Genomic DNA, 6440 nt, shown 5'->3' on the forward strand with positions numbered 1-6440 from the left:
CATTTTGTAAGTTCTTCAGACGTGCTGAGCTTCCACCCCGCGCCTGCTTGTCGGACGTGTATTCGACAATTTAATGTGTAGCCTGAAGGTACTTTCTGAATAGAGCAGGTGCTTTCAATAAAAACGTTCAGGTTTGTTCACGCCTATCGTGGCTTTTTTTGTTATAGTCCGCAAAGATTACTGGTGCGAGGATTATGTAGTTTTCATATCGTGGCCATATTTGCTGAACGCGTGAGCAGTGGTGTCGATCTCACTTTAAAAATTTACTACACCAACTCCAATGAAATAAAGCAAATCAAAACTCCCGTGTCGCGTCAGGTTGCTTTCCCTTGTCAATGTCATTATTTGCCTGACACACAACTGAACGCATTCATTAAATGGCTCAGGGGATTCAGTGCCTGGAGTGGTATGCAAAACTTCGTGGTTGTTTCCGAAGAAAAACATTCAACGGCCGTAATTATGGTGAATTTGTGGTGCTTTCAACTTGCAATGAGCCCCAAATCTCTCGACTGAGGCGCAGTTTGAATATGAACCTTAACTTTGTCTTTACAGCACACACGTAATATAAAGAAAACATGATGCCATAATGCAGCTCTTTATTGTACTAACGAAAAAGTTCTTCAACGAGGGAACGCGTCTCTTAAGAAAATAGCACATGGCACTTAAGCAGCGCTGATGCTACAAAGCCTATTATAAAGCTGTCCTATGATGCTGAAATTAGGTATGCTATTTATCTCTTATCTATTTATCTATGCAGTCGAAAACTGCACCAGCTCAACCTGAAGTGCATGCTTGAAGGCATTTTGCTTCAATTTGAAGAAAGATTTCAAGGGGGCGCCACTATACCGCGAGATAATTTATATCGGCGTCAATAAAAAGGCTACAAGAATATTTGGGAACATTTTACACGCCATGATGCAGCTTCGGCATCAAAGTTAATATTGGTCAAATTATACAGTGAGCCATCACTCGTCATAAAATCTTATGAATAGGCGTAATTAACACTGCCAAAATAAAACCTTTGTTTTAATGTTTTCATATTTGTAGATCGTCATGGAAGCATCATTATTACCATTGAGATACTATGTCATTAGCAATGTTGTTTGTTGGCTGAATTGGTAATATTTTTCGTCAAACTGTTAGTCCTACATCACTTTAAATATTCTGTCTGTAAAAAGAAATTTTAGCAAGATGAGTGATTGAAGAAAAAAAAGCTGGACAATATCACAACTTGTTGGCTGTCTATCTTAGGAAAGCTTTTGAGGCACTTATTTTAGAGAGTAGCTCTGACACGCACGTTTCTGAATTGATGACATCGCTGTTGCCGTCGCCGTCGGTGGAGTAACCGATTTAATTGAGATTATTTCATGAGAAAAAAAAATTGGCAGATTCCACGCAGAGTGTTAACCGATGATATGCGAAGCACGAATGAGAAATGTTGATAAGTCACTTTTAAATCAGCACAACATGACGAGGTGGAGGTAAATAATGCCGTACATGACATCCGTGTCATGATTCTCATGCTTGGATGTGTCGTTTACCATCGTCATCCACTGACGTCACATGATATCGAATGTATATATAGCTAGCGAAACGATCGGGAGCAGGCTATGAGCATGGCATGTTGTCATGTTCTTAAATGACACGCGTTTCAGGATTATCATGTTTGCACCACTCATATATTTCGTCATCCATTGACGTCGCATAACACCAAGTTTGATATACGTGGAGCTAGAAAATGGCTGCGAGCGCATCATGAAGGACCCAATATACTCCAATGTAGCGTTGACGCGCGCGCACGCTGGGCACAGCGACGCTACGTTAGCAAAACGCGAGCACTCTATAGTCCGGCGCCTGGCGCGAAATGTGACATGCTGCATTTCGCGCCGATGCGTTACTCAGACAACTCTGCGTATCCCTCTTTACGCAATGAAGGGATGCCGGACGCACTGAAATGCGCATTAGTCAAAGCAATTCTGCGCGGCGCGCGCCTGCGAGTATATGACAGGACCGTACCTGGCGTGGCAACGCCGGCGTGACGCGACGAAATGAATGACGCTGAGCACGTGCACCACGTCATGTTGAAGTGTATTGGCGCCTTGACTGTGGGATGTAGTCATCTTCAAATGACACACATCTTATGATTATCATATTTGATCCAGTCACATACCTTCGTCATCCATTGGCGCCACGTAATACCAAATTTGGCATATATGAAGCTAGCAAAACGGCCGCGAACGCATCATCAGTGTGGCAAGTAGTCATGTTGTTACATGACACGCATGCCGTGATTATCATGTTGAAATGTGTCATTTAGTTATGTCATCAATTCAAGTCGCGTAAAACCAAGCTTGGTACACGTGAAGGTTGTGAAACAGCCGCGAGTGCACCATGAGCGTAGCATGTAGTCATGTTGTTACATGACACGCATCTCAAGATTGTCATGTTTCCACAACTATCATACCTTCGTCATCCTTTCACGTCCCGTAATACCAAATTTAGTATAAGTTAAGCTAGTGAAACGGCCTCCAGCGCATTATGAGCGTGTCATGTAGTCATGTTGTTACATGACACGCATCTGATGATTATCATGTTTGTACCAGTCACACACCTTCGTTATCCATTCAGGTACTGTAATACTAAATTTTTTGTATATCTGACGCTAGCGAAATGGCTACGAGCACATCATAGGCGAGGCATGTAGTCATGTTACATGACACGCATGTCATGAGTTTCATGTTAGGGTCTGTCGCTTGTGTTCGCCATGCAATTATTATGCCATACCATACCAGTTTTGCAACATGCCATGTGAACAAAACCACCGCAAGAGCTGCTGGACCATGAAATGTAAATCATGACATTCATGACATACATGTCATGATTTTCATGTTATAACTAGTAAGATATGTCCTTCATACCGTCATGTTTTGTCATACCAAGTTTGGTATTGATACCAACATCGAAACGGCCAGGAGAGCTAGAAGTCGTAGGCGGATAGATGGATAGATAGATAGATAGATAGATAGATAGATAGATAGATAGATAGATAGATAGATAGATAGATAGATAGATAGATAGATAGATATGCTCAAAGCCGCCGAACTTCACTAAGAAATGCTTCGCATTTAAAATGTCCAGGCTCTAATTAAATTTGAACCCGCGCCTTACGCCTGGAAGTTGCGTTTTACCGCAGATCCACGCTGGTTATTTTTAACATCAAGTTTAAAGTAAATTTAAAATTGTCTTTTCACCCATACCAATATCAGGCAGGGGTGGGTTGGCCACATCAAGTTTTTTCTGGACTCGATTTTTTCTGGACTCGATCTGGACTCGAAAAACAGATTTAAAATGATCGTTGAAAGCATTAGAAATAACAGAAGAATCATTAGTTTCTTCACCATCAATTTAAAACATTAGTGGTCGCAGTAGTAGGAGAAATCAATCTCCAGAACCTCTCGGGAGACGAAGACATGAAAAGCGGAAGTTGTTGGCCAAAGTAGCGTTCCTTTGTCAGACAATACATTTGCTTTCACTCGAGAAGCAAGCTGAGAAATTTTCTGTTGAACACTTACGTCTTTAGAATACTGTCTTTGATTTTTAAGTCTTTTAAGCCGTCTTCGCAAATGCAACGTTTTCCGAAAAATCTAGGAATTTTTTTCCTTCTGTTTTTTTATTGTTGCAATCAGCGGAAAATTTTTTTCAATGCACTCATTTATGACGCCCTTTAAAAGCTTCCCCAGACGGTGAACGTCATCAGTGCTACTTGAAAAATAATCAAGTTCAAATGACAGTTATTCCAATATTGATATGTCATCTGCACGTGAAAAGTTCGGGAACAGAACCCTCTTGCAGTTCTTCTTTAAAACAACATCAGAGAGCGTATGTAATACAGCCTGATGATCCTAAAATCCAGGGAGAACAGAGAAGCTAGCTTCAGCAGAGATTGGGCCACTAATGAAAAAAAAAAAAGATCTAGAATGGAACTACAGTTTGGTTGTATTTGAATACATTCATCAACAATTTTTGTCAAGTAAAAAAAACGTTATATTCATAACTTGTTTCAACGGTTTTGTAGTTATATCGCTGAACCGTAAAAGATTACCAATTAATATGCAGTAAATTTAAATCTCCAGCTACAACAAGTCGATCATCAGGCTCCACATACTCAGCAAGGTAGTTGTGTAAGTCGTCCAGAACATCCACAGAAGAATTGGGTGCGCGATAAATAGCCCCATTAACATACCTTATATTTTCATAATCATCTTTGCAGAATATGCCCTCGCGATTATGTATATCATGCATTTTTGTTGTTTGATATAGCCAGTTGTTTACTTTTGTGCGATGATGTAAACAGCAACGTGAATGTTAGGATGATAGTCATGTATTGTACTCACTAGGCCAACTATAATGAATAGTGCTAAACTACACTTGACGTTAACCTGATCTTACTCCCATGCCACAGGAATACTTATGTAACGTTTATAAAATCTCGGAACTGCTTACATAAAGCACTTCCTACTTCGTATTCAGCATGCAACATCGTCAGCATGTTCATGCGGCCATGACGACGAGGATATCTGTCACCTCTTGCTCAACTGCCCGAATCACGACACGCAGACCGAAGGCGTCTCGAACAGGAACTCCATACGCTAGATCCCGAGCGAACATTTACATTGGATAAAATACTAGGCCCATGGCCATCTAAAATAAATGATAAAGCAATGCTTTTTTAAAGCAATGGTAATGCAACGTTTTTTTGACGGAAAAGATATTTGTGACCCCTACTGTGCCCATTTTGGTAAAAGTGAGTATGGTGACTTTGTGTTTGTTTTGCACTAACTTATGTAGTACTATATATATATATGTATATATGCTATTTTGTTTTTTTATTCTTTATTTGTAACAGTCAAGTGGAAGGGGCCGTCGTTGCCAGGTAATGGTAACAACTCCTTCGTTTATTTTATATTTCAATAAAAAAACATAACTATTACTGCAACTTTGGGACGTTAAACTCCCCAAATCAATCAATACATTCATCTATTAATCAAGCAATCAGTCCTGCAACCCCACTTGAGTTTCAGCAACATCACATCTTCGTAGGGTCTTTTTCCGAAAAAGTGATGAAACCTGGCATGGCTCTGTGGTAGAACACTTGACTGCAACGCAGAATGATTGGGTTCAATTCCTCCTGAGACCATTAAATTTATGCTTGGCATTATTCCGGCAGTGCTTCCGATATCGGCTTTATAGCTCTCGTGTTAAAATTACCAATACGGGTATGTGCCACATACGCCACATTTGTCCACATTTGTCCACATTTGTCGGACCAAATAGGTTGTGGGTCATAACCACTAAACCACCTGCCATAGTAATTTTAAAGCAATAGCATTGAAAAGCTCTTATCGCAGAAATTCCGGAGTCGGTGGTGGTCTCGGCGTTGGCGTTGTCGATTGTGAGCAAAAATCATCGTCTTCGCGTTGTTCCCGCAATCTCATCAGATGGTTTTAAGATTATGTAGATGGTTCTCCGACATTCAGGGCGTGGTTTGTGCAAGTCGACAGTTACACTTGTGGTAGGGTGGTAACAAAAATATAAAAAAGGAGAACTTGTAGTGATAGGTGCTATGATACAGGACTCACACCAGGTTAAGGCGAATTGTTCACATCAGTGACATTTACTGAAGTCGGTCTACGTAGCATTAGCCAGGACTACGATCTTCGCAAGCACAAGCGCTACATATTAGCTTAATAAGTTTGGTGTTGATAATACCAATGTTTTTGTTGGTATAATTACGCAACTGCAAACAACGGGTTATACAAAACATATGTGACTGCTCAACATATGTCTGTGTGATAAAATTTTTGGCACATATCTTTGCCGTCATTTCATAACGTTTCGCTCACTGAAAAAATGACACCAAAGTCAGCCTCTCTCTGTATATTTCGCATAGCATCGATTCTCAATCGCCTTAGCACCTGTCAAGTTTTTATTTGCACAAAACGCCCATTCGCGAAACACTCGAACAGCCAAAAATGTGAATAAAATTAAAACTTTTTAGGACTGTTCAAGCAGTAGGACGTTAAATTCTACAGTTGCACTTCTTCAACTTCAGTATCTCAAGTGTTATCAATTCATTGATCTGAAAGCGTAGTTGTATATCCCCTGAGACGCAGCGTCCAAATACTATATATGGACGCAACTCCTTTTTGAGCTTTTTTGCCAGTTTATCGGACTAATGGGAAAAAAGGGCAAGATGCATTGCACAAAAGATCAACAAAACCATCTCCATGGTCAGCGTGTGTTGACTTACCGCAAATGTCCTGCATATGACTCTAGCTGATCACTTTGATGATGGCACAAAGATGTCTGATGGGTCGACCGATGTGCCTCATTCTAAGACCAACTTCATGAGTAAACTAATTTTTTGTGCTCAAGAGGAA

This window comes from Rhipicephalus microplus, chromosome 5 (genome assembly GCF_043290135.1).
Source record: "Rhipicephalus microplus isolate Deutch F79 chromosome 5, USDA_Rmic, whole genome shotgun sequence".
Taxonomy (NCBI): Eukaryota; Metazoa; Arthropoda; class Arachnida; order Ixodida; family Ixodidae; genus Rhipicephalus; species Rhipicephalus microplus.